The sequence below is a fragment of the Homarus americanus genome, unplaced genomic scaffold (genome assembly GCF_018991925.1).
Source record: "Homarus americanus isolate GMGI-L3 unplaced genomic scaffold, GMGI_Hamer_2.0 scaffold31037, whole genome shotgun sequence".
Classification (NCBI taxonomy): Eukaryota; Metazoa; Arthropoda; class Malacostraca; order Decapoda; family Nephropidae; genus Homarus; species Homarus americanus.
Window position 1 is genome coordinate 16,654,311 of NW_024722227.1, and position 15,342 is coordinate 16,669,652.

Below are 15,342 nucleotides of genomic sequence, written 5' to 3' on the forward strand. Positions count from 1 at the left end.
ACCCATAAATAAATACAAAAATGAAGAAAAAAGAGAGATCAAACGTGAGAAGCGATATAAGTATGTTGTGTCGTCAAAGTAAGAGAAACAATTGAGACCCTGCAATTGTGTGTAAATGAGGCAGAAAGACAGATCAGCAACATGGGACTTGGTCACAATTTTCGTGATGCCATATGGCAGCAGGGTCTACCATTAGACAACACATTATTCTTCCAATATCTTTCCGGGCGGTAGTACCTCCCTGTTTGGTAGCTGCCTACTACCTCCTTGCTGGGCAGCTTCCATATTGTACCGTAGTAGTCATCACTGATACATATGGACAGAAGACACCAAAGATAATTATCCATAGGATATGAGAGACCCAAGGACTTATTACAGTATAATAGTTAATGCCAAAATGTTTTAATGCTTAATGTTAAATCAAATGCGTAAATTGAATGAATTATAAAAGTTATACTATGACTGATAGAATATAGGTATCGTAATAGAATATGTACAAAAAATTTTAACAAAAATGTTACCGATTTCAAATATAATTACTGAAAGATGGCCAGAAAACCTCAGTAGACTATAATCGAAACAGTGTATTTAGTGAGAAACTTAATAATCTTAAACTCATGTTAACCTAAGTTGCTGGTATAAAATATGGAGCACACAGACGTTAACCAAACCTAATGCCAATTAAACTAAATCTAAATAAATTATAAAAGAAAACAGCAGTCAGAAATAATAGAATGCAAAATGAATTTTCTTAAACTCTTAATAAATCTGTGAGTGTTTTATCACAGATTTTTTAACTACAGTATATGATAGAATAGTGAAGTATAATGATAAAGTAGTGGAGTATTATGCTAAGATAGTGAAGATGTATGTTAAATCGTGAAGTATATGATAAAGTACAAGTTCCATGATATACTGTAGTTACATTTGTTCCCAACCGGAGTTGTGAAGCGTGAGGGAGGGAATGGCTGACCCAGGTGGTGGGAATGAATACATGAGCAGGTGAGAGGCCCTAATGAGTAACGAATTCCTTTTCACGTAACGACTTCAGTATCTGGAAACAGGTGTTTAGACTTACCTGTTCTCGGCACCTTAGCAGAAGCCTCGCTTAAACTATAGTCCTTGACGTTATATTGGTCTGAGAAAAAACAATGAAAACCAAAAAACTGTAAGGAAAAATAATAATAACTTCAGGAGCAGACACGACTCTAATGAATAATTTGTGGTGGGAAAGATATTATTGTACAAGAGGTCTTTAAGGTGTATTGAGCTCCACGTCTTTAATATATGACTGGGACACACGTGCTGAGAGCTCAGTTGGAACTGACAGGCGGTAGACTACTTTGGAGCATTAGCCAATTAATTTATTATCAATGACTGTCACAAGATACTGTGTTTGCAGGTTAATTAAATATGCGTAGTTATATAATTTCAGCAGTAAATTAAATTAATGTTGTGTGTGTGTGTGTGTGTGTGTGTGTGTGTGTGTGTGTGTGTGCGTGCTGTGTGTGTGTGTTGGGTGCTACCCACAGGGTGGTGTGATGCGTCTAGTGCGGTAGCGTTAAGTCAGCGTTAAGGTACTGTACAGTCTCGTCCAAGATTCTTCGAACACTGCTGGAGAGGGGCTGGCAACTGAAGGCCGTTTGTTTACTATAGTACGTAGTGAAAATTATGAATAAATGTAAAAGTGATAAGTGATTGGTTACTTAGTTCCTCGTTGCTTAATTTAATAGTAAGGCTTTTTTGTTTCGTATTATATTATACTTCGTACTATAGTAAACAAACGGCCTTGAGTTGCCAGTTGTTTCCAGCAGTGTTCGAAGAATCTTGAGCGAGCATGTACACTCGCACCAAAAAGTATCGGTGCAGGGTGAGATCGACGACTTCCGAAACACTCTGATATGTCGGGAAGGTTGGTAAGTGTATCCTCATAACCCTCCCCCCCACTAGGTGTTGCCATATGGCTGACAATCAGTGTGTTTGTTTCCTCTTTTCGGATTGTTGCTTTGTGTAAACTGAATGATGAGCGAGGGTTCGGTCTCGGTGAACGTGGGTATAAAACAGAGGCAATATGAAGCAGTAGAGATCTACACATGCCAGACGACATGGAAACCTCAGAGGGAACACGATGAGCTATTATTGCCCTTCATAACGAAGGGTTCGGCGTCACAAATATTCGCCGACGGATTGGTGTCCACAGGAACACCGCTGCACGATGGATTCGGCGATACCTCGAAACTGGTGCTACAGCCGATAGGTCTCGGAGTGGCCGTCCACGCTGCACCACCCCTCAGGACGACCAGGTTGAGCGGTTTATTTGGTAGCATAAATTTATGTGGCAATATTCACAAGTATCACAAATAATTTTGTTAACGGGAGCTCCTCATATTTCATACTGTCTATTTATCACTTTCCGACCTTATTTATAATGGTTTGTTTCACTTGACCAGGCCCTAGTAGCTGCTCAGCAGGATTACAGGGCTGCCAACATACGGCTGGAACAACTCGCCTTTCCCAAAACCTATCGTCACTGGTCTCACATTGTTCACACTACAGTATGCACAGATACTTTTTGTTGCGAGTGTACATACTTTGCTTGCTACTCTTACGCTTTCAGCTACTGCCACCGGCAAGCCCTTATGGTGAAAGGGGAGAGCCGAGAGTGTAAGTCTCTCCCCTGTCGGTACACAGCCTCTCCATCACCAACCTCCTTAAGTGCCTCCTCGTGGCAATGCATGGTAACTGGGTGTCTTGCGACCCCAGGTAAATTCTGTAAGGGATCTCGGAGCAGCAGTGAGCCCCAGAGGTACGGTGTGCAGGCCTGCTGGAGTGAGAAAACGCCCTGGCGCCTACCAACCACTGCACCCCCTCATTGCCTTGTGGATTAGTCCGGGAGGATAAAAGGCTAGGGGAGCTCACCCTACACAAAGTCACAGCTGGGTGACCCGCGTAAGGCAGACTCCGACTGACTGGAGCTCTGGCAGTCCCCTGCAATCCTGGTCACCTGAAGGTCGTCTTGAGTCCACTTTTGTCATTGGAACTTGGTGATCAGGACCAAGCTGGTGGTGGTGGAGTCAGTGCACCCCACCGTCACGATAATCCTCTCGCCGCGCAGGCAAAATGTTTTGTTATCTCATCTCCATCAGCATCAACACAACTTTACAGTCCTGTGACGATGGGATAGGGTGAGGGGAACAGGCCGAGGATGTAGTCGGAAGTCATTCGCCCGAGTCCTGAACGCAGGCTGCATAAGTTGGCTGGATGGGACAATGAGCAGCATCCTCCTCCGGCAGCTTCCTATGTGACTGAGCAGCCCTCTTCAGGAAGCCCCATCGCTCACCCCTGACGGGGAAGAGTCGAGAAAAGGAGACATAAAAATTTGCTGTTCCGTCAAATCCTCAGCGGCTCACCGTGGCCGTCAGGGCATATCGAATTACGGTCTAAATACACACAGTAAAAAAAGATTTCCCTTCACAATTGCGACTTGGAACGTTCGCACCCTCCTGGACACCCAAGAGGTAACGACAAGACTCAGAAGACGTACTGCTCTAGTAGCGCACGTACTAAAAAGATACAACATTGACATTGTCGCTCTAAGTGAAACGCGCCTTACTGGCGAGGACTCGCTGACAGAACAGGGAAAAGCCTACACCTTTTTCTGGAAAGGGTACCCAGAGGACCAACGCCGACTGCGCGGCGTGAGATATGCTATTCGTATTACCATCCTGCACAAAGTACCAGAAACTCTGATTGGCCTAACTGAAAGACTGATGTCATGGCGCATCCCTCTAACTAAAGTGAGCTATGTAACCCTTTTCAGCATCTAGCCAAAAACTCATTTTACGAGATCACTGGACCTTGCTCTCCGCAGAACACCTCATAACGACAAAGTTATAATCCTCGGTGACTTCAATACAAGAGTCGGTACAGACTTTCACCTATGGGATGGCGTTCTGGGTCGCCATGGCATCGGCAACATGAACAACAATGGCCTAAGACTTCTCTCCTTGTGCTCAGAACATAATCTAATCGTGACCAATATTTATTCCAACTTAAAAACAAGCACAAACCTCCTGGATGCACCCAAGGTCGAAGCACTGCCACCAACTCGGCTACATCATTGTCAGGCACCGTGACCAGCGCAAAGTTCCCTAAACCCGGGCCACGAGAGGTGCAGAATGCTCCACCGTCCATAACATAATCCGCTCCAAGATGAGGCTCAAAATCCTTCCCGAAGTGCCATTGCGACCTCCAAACAAAAAACTCAATTGCAAAGCCCTCAAAAACCCAACAATAGTTGAAAATTTCCACAGCTCCCGAGCTGAGTGTCTGTCATCCACACCCACAATCGATTTAAGCAGCATCACAATAGACGTAGACAATGAGTGGAACAACTGCCGCTTCCCCATATATGAAGTTGCAAAGGACATCCTCGGCACACCCAAACGACGTTACCGGGACTTGTTCGATGAGAACGCTGATGGCATATACAATCTTCTTGCTACCAAGAATAAAGCCTGCCATGACTTACTCTCAAACCCACAATCTGCTGCACTCAGAGCAAACTGGTGCTCACTCATGGACGAAGCACAGAGGACTTTGAGAAACATGGAAAACGAGCTTCGCCAACGAAAACGATCATCAGGGCTTCTACAATGCCATCAAAGCCATTCATGGTCCCTGTAAGGGCGGTAACGAGCAGGATGGTTGTTTGCCGCCCGCTTGCTTGTTCGCGTCCCCCACATGGGGGGGGTAGCCGTCAGTACAGCTACACTACCCCGCTGTTCGTTCCAATTCTGGTTGTGATCTTATCATAGGTCCTGGACTCGTGGGCTGTTTCCCCAGACCTTCACAAATCGACTGTTAATCTCCGAACACCTACCCCAGCTACTATTGCGGCTGCCACGTCATCGGCAGTTCCTCCACACCCTCTCTGCACCTGGCCATTTCTCCTATGTTGCAAGACATCGCCCGCCGTCGCTCAAGTGAGGAAGCTGACTTCACCTCCCTCCCCTCCCATCCCCCTGAGAGCGGATCACTGCTTTCCAGATCCTTCCCCAGGGCCGCCGCCGTAGGAAATTTTTCTTAATTGTTTGATTCCTTTAATTGTTTGACTCCCGTAATTGTTTGATTCTCTTAATTACTTGATTCCATTAATTGTTGACTCCATTAATTGTTTGATTCATTGTTTGACTCCATTAATTGTTTGATTCATTGTTTGACTCCATTAATTGTTTGATTCTCATAATTGTTTGACTCCCGGAATTGTTATTTGATATTTGTTTGAGTTGTATCAGAGTTTTGTGTTATTTTCATAGTAAAGAGATGTCAATCTCGAACGGTTGGTTTGTTAGCCCTCAGAAAACCATGGTTCTTGACTTTCCTTTTATAAGATCCTGATTAGGCTGGCAAGGGATTCATATCCCTAAGTCCCAGGCCTTTACAGTCCCGTCAATTAGTACATCATTCCAGTGAGATCACTCGGCGGTGAACTTCTTAAGGACAAACAGCAAATCCTGGATCGATGGGCTGAACACTTTGGTAGACTTCTCAACCAAAGGAACCCTACTGAGCCCAACATATTAGATACCATCCTAGAGTTGCTCCCGGCGGTGGAACTCGATGCAGCACCTAAGTTCTCTGAGATACTACGGGCTGTCAAGGGCCTCAAAAACATCTCATTCCTGCCACCTGGTCTACCGAAAGCGTCCCCAAATAATGGCGGAACTCGAGCATCATCGCAATCTACCAGTAAAAAGGTGACCCTTCCATCTGTAGCAACAGCCGAGGCTTATCTCTCTTGGCTGTGGCAGGCAAAGTACTTACCATAATTATGGTCTACAGATTAGGCCACTCTGCCTGAGACGCAATGTGGCTTCCGTAAAGATCGCAGCACAACAGATATGATTTTTACCAAGCGTCAGCTATTAGAAAAATGCCATGAATAGAACCGTGACCTCTACATAGCTTTCATCGACTTAACGAAAGCTTTCGATACTGTTACGAGTTGGGGATTTAGAATACAGTTAAGAGTCTACCCAGATCCCAACAGGCAACAAAAAAAAAAAAAACAAAGACAATCTGACTATAAAAGGGTAGACAAAGGATGCGAGTTTTTGTTGTGTATAATAAAGTGCCATAAATTCCTTAACAAAATATTCAGCTTTCTATAATTTACCCTTAACCATACTTAACCTTAACATTAACAGTATATACATATTTATACAACATAAACAATTTTGAAGCATGTGGACGTGGGGGAGGCAATATAAGATTACAAATACTTAAGTGCGGAGCTGAGATGGCTGACGAGCAAGGCTGAGTATTGTAGAAGACGGTAGGTAGTCACTGTGCCGTAGGTTTCCAAGATAGGTGATCCTGTGGTCACTTCCCAGAGTGAACTGAACTCTCATCGAACTGGAGGTGACGAAGAAGACTTGTAGGAGGTGACGCAACAACCAGGATATGGAGAAGGGAAACCCCGGAGTGGTAACTAAGACTAGTCATACTCGTGTTTCGTCCCTAGATGGCGTTGCTCGCGGTGCTGGGTAGGTAGATCAGGACAATAGATGGCGTGGTTCGTAGTGCTGGGTAGGTAGATCATGACAATTGGTGGCGGGGTTCGTAACAATACCATCAATAGAAAACTGCTCTGGACAGTTCTAAGTTTCGTGGCCCTCCAAAATTTCTTAAAATCCTCAAGATCTTCCATGAGGTCGGTGTGAAACATGGGTGCGTTCTGGACCCCGTCATCTTCAATCTCTACCACACAGCAGTGACCCTGATCAGCCATAACTCCATGGACGACGATGACGGCGTGAACATCCAATTCCGCTTAGACGGCAACCTGTTCAACCTCCACCGCCTCCAGGCAATAACAAAAACGTCGACCTCCCACCTCCTGGAGCTCCAATATGCTGATGACTGCGCACTCGTTGCCCACTCCCCAGAGGCTCTCCAACACAGTCTCTCTATTGTCTCCACAATATATCAGGCCATCGGACTAAAAATTAACATCCAAAAAACAGCGATAACTGCTCAACGCAGAGGCGCAGACCCACCACCTGCATTGCTAGTCAACGAAGAACCTGTCAAATAAGTAGAACATTTTACCAACCTTGGTAGCGTTCTTTCTCCTAAGCACAACATCGAAGAGGAGATCCAGGTTCGGATCCATCTTGCAGCTGCCTCCTGATCGTCTGCCCGCCAGAGTGTTCGACAATAACAGTGGCACCGCCAACATCCCTAGTTGACCGCTCATCATCGTCATCATCGATTTCATAATGAAGCAGAGTCGTTGTCGGCTACGTCGGACAGCCTTAAGCAAGTGTGTGTGTGTGTGTGTGTGTGTGTGTGTGTGTGTGTGTGTGTGTGTGTGTGTGTGTGTGTGTGGACAATTTGGTTTCATGTACAACTTTAAGCTACTCTTCGGAACACATAAAATAATCTTCAAGTGTCTCTTATGCCTCGTGTCTAAGAACATCATAAATGGTTTTTAAAGTGGGTTCTTACAGATAGAGGTTAACGTACAGTACGTCCCCGTCTCCACCACTCAGTCAGAGTGTCTCAACAAGCAGTCTCATTGCCGACTCTGTACCCGTGTGAGATCCAGGCAAATGAGATGAAAGAGCATGAAGAATTTTTTGTTCCAGAAGAATGTCATTGAGCATTATAGTGAAGCTCTCCTGATCCTAGGATGCTTTTCTGATTTAACATAATCTCTTCCAAGCTGGAGAGGTGAACACACGCTGGAGCATACTGCATAATGAGAACATGTAGGAATTTTACCTTCACACATCCAGAGAAAATTTATTACACGTTAAACTAGAGCTCTACTGATCCCCGGGTGCCTCTCTTACAGTGTTTTGCCCAATTAAGGTTAAGATGTAAATAACAAAAACTAATGCAAGACTATAATCAGGGAAGAAGCTGTTGGGACGATACTCTCCGGTCGACAGAAAAATAGTTCCCCTGTCCCTAAGGCGGACAGAGGAGAATGACAAACTTTCTAAATGGACCTCATTTATTTTATCTCAGTTTCTTTTCTTTCTTCATCTCTGCCAACTGTCCTCTCCTCGCCAGGGTATGGCTGAGAACAGTGACTGGACTGTGGGATTAATTATTGGACTCGGAATTTGTTAAGGGGACGCTGGCAGCCAATTTTAAGACCATGCGAAATGTTTTGAGTCTGTGAGAAAAATTTCTGGACAATGGGGAAAATATCAGGACTATGGGAAAATTTTCTAGACCCTGTGAATAATTTCGGGGCGGTGGAAACACTTATAGTACCTTGGAACAATTTCTGGACTTTGTGAAAATTTCGGACAGTTGAAGACATTTTCGGGCTGTGGAAAAAATATCTAGGTAGTGAGAAAAGTGTCGGGGCAAAAGGCAAGCATTGGAACAATTTCTGATTCTTGGAAAATATTTCTAGGGGTGTGAGAACAACATCGGAACCGTGGGGACAATTCTAAGATCATGGGAAATATATCGGGATCTAAAAAAAAAAAAAAAATCCATGGTCGGCAAAATTTTCCCACTGTCTTCATTTTGTTCCCAGAGTACCTAAATTATTTTCATTGTCCTTGTGACTTTTGTTCACACATTTGTCTCTCCTCACATTTTCCACCCAACTACAATTTTTTATTATTTGAATATTGGACATTCACCCAACTCTTATTACTAGATTTTTTAATTGAATTTTCTTCGCCTATGATTTTCTAAGCAAATTATTTTACCTCACAGATACCTATCATGCACACCTCCTCTAGTTCACCATAAATAAAAAGTAAAGAAAAACCTTTGTCCTTGTAGACCTTAAAACTCTCGGTTCCTTGAATGAAAGTAAGCTGATTTATTTTAATGAGTTGGGTTTCTTGGGTCCACCTTCACTGAAAGAAACTAAATCTCATGAGCAACCAATTTTCTGACCCAACACTTCAGCTTTGTAATAAAGTTACTTGCATTCTCGGTTTTCATCCTTGCCTCCACGGAACTGGAGGAGATTCACAAACTTTACTGCTAAATTATATCTCTTTAGAAGGGAACATCAAGGAGGTCCAGAAACGGGGTGATGGAGGTGCTGGAGAAGAGGGAGATGAATACCCAGAGAGCAGAGGTCAGAGAGCATTGCGTAGAGCGGCCTATGAGGACAGATGTACTGCTGAAGGGTGTATGATGACGCGAGTAAACCAGATGTCAGTGTTGTTGTGGAAGAGAACTTAATAGCAGAATACATCCGTTACAACAGACAGCATGAATGACAGTGATTGATGGGAGAGCTTGTATTGCTCTCAGTTCCAGTTATCCCTTGCCGTGCGGGATTACCTTGTGATATACAGGTATACATATATATATATATATATATATATATATATATATATATATATATATATATATATATATATATATATATATATATATATATATATATATATATATATACTCGTATATATGTGTGTAGTTGCATTTTTGAAGAGAAGTGAACCCTGACTGAACTTATAACCATTAAGACAAATCCCTCCTTTTGTTGAGGCTGGCACAATAAACTGGAGAGACGTAGCAGCAGGGTAATCCTCGGCCCGGCCCACCTGACTCAACCCGCTTCAGACGCTCCTCTGGACCTCCTCCTCTCACAGAATGTTATCTATTGCATGATGTTTATACTGCAAATGCCTTCACATTTCTTGTATGTCTGTCGCCATTCACCTCATGGTATTCCGACTATATTCTGGGAGGATTAACTCATTCCAAAAAGAGTGAATGGCGCATTTTTCAGTGAGTACAGAGCTTAATGTGTTGGTGTTTTATGATACAATTCCAGGAGTCTTAACTTCTACGTCTCTCTCTCTCTCTCTCTCTCTCTTTCTCTCTCTCTCTCTCTCTCTCTCCGCTGTGTTTCCTGCTTCACTAAATCACTCTACCTACCTCCCCAGCCTTCAACAAATCCTTCATTCCAGATTTCCATTTTAGGTAAATCTCTGGCGAAGCTGACGTCAGCCCGAGGTTCCTGGCGGCCACCCCCACCTCTCTCTCTCTCTCTCTCTCTCTCTCTCTCTCTCTCTCTCATACAGCCTTCCTTCCTCGTCCCTTTCTTTCATTGTGTCTTCGTTCCAGAATCTCCTTCACGACTTTGCTTGACTTAATGTATCCTCTTCCTCCCTCCCTTCTTCCCTCCTTGTTTTCAGAATTCTCTCTCTTTCTCTTCTTTTTTTTACCCTCCCCGTCCAGTTCTTCTCCTCCTCACCATACTTTCTCTTTCTTATCTCAGCCTTCACTCTCCTCCTTATCTCTCTGTCACCTATTACTAAACACTGCATTAAAGAGCCATAAACAATTTTGCCACAAAAAAAGGATATTAATTTAACATGAGTAATTCATATTGAAATGGCCGAGCGTTTTGAAGTGTATGCTTTTGTCGGTACACAGGGAGTCTCACTTTGCTACATGACAGCTTCTCGTGGATTTAACTTAAGAAAGGAAGGAAGGAAGGAAGGAGTGTTAATACCGTAATTTCCCGCTGAGACTTTTATCAACAAGTTTAATTCGTTGGGGAAGGTATTAGGTATTGCCGGTACAAAGAGGAGTTGTAAGTACCATCAAAACAAATAACAACTCCCTTCAGGAAACAGTATAGAAAACAAGTATGTCATTCATTCTATATATTCTATTCTATTTTAAAGCAGGAAACGACAAGTTACCTTCACGCACGCACGCACGTTAGTTGAGCATGTTAACAGGCAATGCAGATTACGCAGGTAAAAATATACACGCAAGCACTATTAGTTTTCCTGTTTGTGTTACATGTTTTATTTTTTTTTTAAATCATCGAAGTGGTCAAGATTCAACATGGTTATCTCTCTACATGTCTATGTTGATAAGGTGATGGGTAAATGAGGGAGTGTTGTGTTACTATCGTGCCTGTCTTCTACCATACAAGTAGCGCGTGCGTGCGTGAAGGTAACTTGTCATTTCCTGCTTTAAAATAGAATAGAATATATAGAATGAATGACATAATTGTTTTCTATACTGTTTCCTGAAGGGAGTTGTTATTTGTTTTGATGGTACTTGTATTTGACAGTTCTCAATGTTTTCCCGTATTGTCTCTCATTCTGCTTTACCTATTGCCTCTCACTGTCTCTTATCTTCCTGCCTCGCCTGGGGGCGAAAATATAATAATAATAATAATAATAATAATAATAATAATAATAATAATAATAATAATAATAATAATAGTAATAATAATAATAATAATAACAATAACAATAATAATAATAATAATAATAATAATAATAATAATAATAATAATAATAATAATGATAATAATAATAATAACAAAGAACCATAAAGAAATAAAAACTGAAAAACAAGATCAATAGTGAGAAACGATATATGTATGTTGTGTTGACAATAGTACCAGAAACAATTGAGACTCTGCAATTGTGTGTAAATGAGGCAGAAAGTCAGATCAGCAACCTGGGACTTGGTCACAATTTTGGTGATGCAACATGACAGCAGGGTCTACCATTAGACAAACATTATGCTTCCAATATCTTCCCAGGGGGCGCCTCTTACTCCTTCCCTTTCCACACCACTATTACCTCTTAATCTTCCTCACCCTTCCTGCCTCTCACTCACCCTCACCCCTTCTGCCTCTCCTTCATCCTCACCCTCCCTCACCCATCTTGCCTCTCACTCACCCTCACCCGCCCTCTCACTCTCCCTCAGTCCTCCAGCTTCTCACTTACCCTTTCCCGTCCTGCCTGTCATTCTCCCACACCCCACCTCTCATTCTCCCTCCTTCCTTGTCACTCTCCTTCACCTTCCTCTCACTCTTCCCCATCCCCCTCCTACCTCTCACTCACCCTCACCCCTCCGGTCTCTCACTCACACCCTTCTGCCTCTCACTCTCCCTCACCCCTTCTACCTCTCACGCTCCCTCACCCCTCCTACCTCTTACTCTCCTTCGCCCCTCCTCCTACTCACCTGTCCTCTCACTCTCCTCAGGTAATCTGGCTAGGATCAAGGACTCAGGAACAACTAAAAGAGGAGATGACGTGCTGGTAAACAATCCCGGTAGGTGTGGACACTCAAAGCAGGTAAGAGAGGAGATGCTGGTGGAGGAGTAGGGGTGTTGGATGAGGAGGGGTGCTGGTGGAGCAGGTGCTGGTGGAAGAGGTGCTGGTGGAAGAGGTGCTGGTGGGAGAGGTGCTGGAGGAGCTGGTGGAGGAGATGCTGGTGGAGATGTTGGTGGTGGAGAAGAAGGAGGAATTAGCAGAAGAGGAGGTGGAGGAGGAGACAAAGCATAAATTGGTGGAGAAAGAGGAGGTGATGGGAGAGGGAGTAGAGAAGAAGGAGGTGGCGGAGGACGAGGAGCTGGCGGAGGACGAGGAGAAGGGGAACCTAGCCTTAGTTTAGCTGTACCTTATTCATAATAAATCCAGGTCCTAATAGGTTCTGGCAGTCTAACTTGACCCTTGGGACAGGGGCCTAAGAGGTCTATACTTCCATCAAATGGTAGGATAGGTTAGGTTAGGTTAGTTTAGTTTAGTTTATGTTTGGCTAGGTTAGATGTGGTTAGATTGGGTTAGGTTAGGTGAGGTTTGGAGTTGTTTGGTTAGGTTTGGTATGAACGAGCGCCTCATGACGCTCAGAGTCCCACTGAATCACTCAGTCATGCATTTTTCATCAGTGCATACAGAGGATGACATCAAGGAGGTCTTTTATGCAGACCTTGACAGAGTGCTAACCTCTATCCCCAGAGAAGATAAGGTTGTGTTGCTTGATGATTTCAATGCCCGAGTTTGCAGAAATGCTGACATTTGGCAGGGAAGCATAGGGAGAAATGAACTAGGCAAGTCTAATCCCAACGTCCTACCCCTCCTCAGCAAGTGTGCTGCACACAACCTCACTATCACCAACACCTTGTTTTGGCAGGCCGACAAGTTTAAGGGTTCTTGGCAACACCCACGATCCAAACACTGGCATCTCATTGACTACAGTACATCATTGTCAGAGAAAGAGATCGCCGAAATGTCCTCATCACCCTAGCTATTCTTGGCTCAGACCACTGCGACACTGATCATCGGCTCGTCACAGCCATGCACTCACTTCATGTTGCCTTAAAACGGCAAAGGCAACAAGTCTCTAGAAGTAGTTTTAACACCAAGCGTCTGGAGGATCCAGCGGTAGCACATGCTTTCAAAGAGCAGCTCGAACATGGGCTGATAAACAACCCAACAGCAAACAGCGCAAATCCCAGTGTAGAATGGCGTATTCTCGATGCTGTCATGACAAAAAACCTGCAGAGAGACTCTTGCCAGATCAAAAGAATACACCAGGACTGGTTTGCTGAAAATGACTCTACAATCAATGTAATTGTCAATGAAACATGTGCTGCTTTAACTGACTGGCAGAACAACCCTCAGTCTCGAACCAAAGCTGATATGTTCTGCAAGAACAAAGTGGCTTCCCAGTGGGAATTTTGCAATCTAAAGAACGATTGGTTTAAAAATAAAGCACGTGAAACACAGAAATTTGCACATCAACACAAGATACGCGAATTTTTCACTTTCACTAAACCATTTTATGGGCCAATCACTCATGGAGCAGCCCCATTCCACTTTTCCGACGATAAGTCCCTGGATGAGGTAGCTACTGCCATCAAACAGATGAAAAATAACAAAGCCTCAGGGTCTGATGGAAACTCAGCTTAGGTGTACAGAGCAGGAAGCTCTCTGCTTACCAATCGTCACCACGCTCTCCTGGAGAATATATGGGAAAAGGAGGAAATCCCCCAAGCTCTCAAAGACGCCACCATCGTCAAAATTTATAAGAATAAGGTAGACTGGTCAGACAGTGGCAACAACTGTGGTATCTTGCTGCTGCACGTAGCTGGCAAGATTATCGCCCGAGTCGTCCTAAATAGACTTCTTCCTGAGGAGGAAAACTTCTTTCCAGAATCTTAATATGGCTTTAGACCATCACATGGCACCACTGATATGATCTTTGCTGCCCGCCAGATACAGGAAAGGTGCAGAGAATAGCACCGTGACCTGTACTTGGCCTTCATAGACGTAACCAAGATCTTCGACTCGGTCAAAAGGGAAGCCCTCTGGTGGACCCTCAGGCGTTTTGGCTGCCCACCAAAATTCATCGCCATTGTGAGGCTTCCCCCCTCGATGGCATGAATGGTGGTGTTCCTCACAATGACACCCAGTCTGAGCTCTTCTCCTTCCAAACGGGGGTAAAACAAGGATGTGTACTGACACCAACTCTCTTTTCCATTTGCTTGGCTGCCTTCTTTACTCATGCTAGTGCCAATTTTGCCGGCAGGGAGGACATCCAGTACCGGATGAAAGGTCATTTCTACATAAGACGATTCCAGGCTGGAACAAAGGTGTCGGCAGTTTTTATTACTGAACTTCAGTATACAGACGACCTCAACCTTGTCGCTCACACTGAATGCAACCTACAGGAGATCCTGAACACCGATGCAGATGCATATGCACACTTTGCCCTTGAGGTGAATGTATATAAGACTCAGAGATTCTTTTTCAGCCAGCCCCTGGTTCATTCACAGCTCCACCATACAACCAGCTTAACGGTAATATTATCTAATGTTACCCACTTTTAGTATATCGGCTCCCGCCTGTCCACCTCGACGGACATTGATGAAGAGATTCAACATCGGATCACATGCGCATCTCAAGCCTTTGGCAGACTCTGTATCCGTGTCTCCAGCTGTAGGGAGCTGAAATTATCTACAAATTTGCTCATATATCGAGCAGTGGTCTTCCCCACTCTGCTGTATGGCAGCGAGACATGCAGGAGGCACCTCAAGGCGCTTGAAAACTTTCACCAACGTAGTCTACGTTTCATCCTCCGAGTTTGCTGGGAAGACAAAAGAGCAAATGTCAGTATTCTTGCTGACACCAAGTGTAGGAGATTCGAGGCTACCATTATCCATGAACAACTGCGTTGGACTGGCCCATGTTACCTACATGGGCGACAGTAAACTGCCAAAGCAGCTAAAGAATAGTAAATGTAAAGCTGGCGGGCAACTGAAAAGGTATAAGGATAGCATTACCTGTAAGAGAAACAGAAAAAGTGCCAAATAGACCCCTTCACCTGGTAGACGATTACTCCACACCCTAATGCTTGAAGGAGCACCACACGAGAAGGTGTCAATACTTTCAAGTTAGCCCAACTGCAAACGGAGGCAAACAAGCGCCAACGCCGGAAAGATGCTGCCGCCGCCCCTTTTTACTATAGATGTAGCCCGCCTCACGTCAACATCTGTGGACGACTCTGCCGGTCCTGTATCTGCCTCTCTAGTCATCC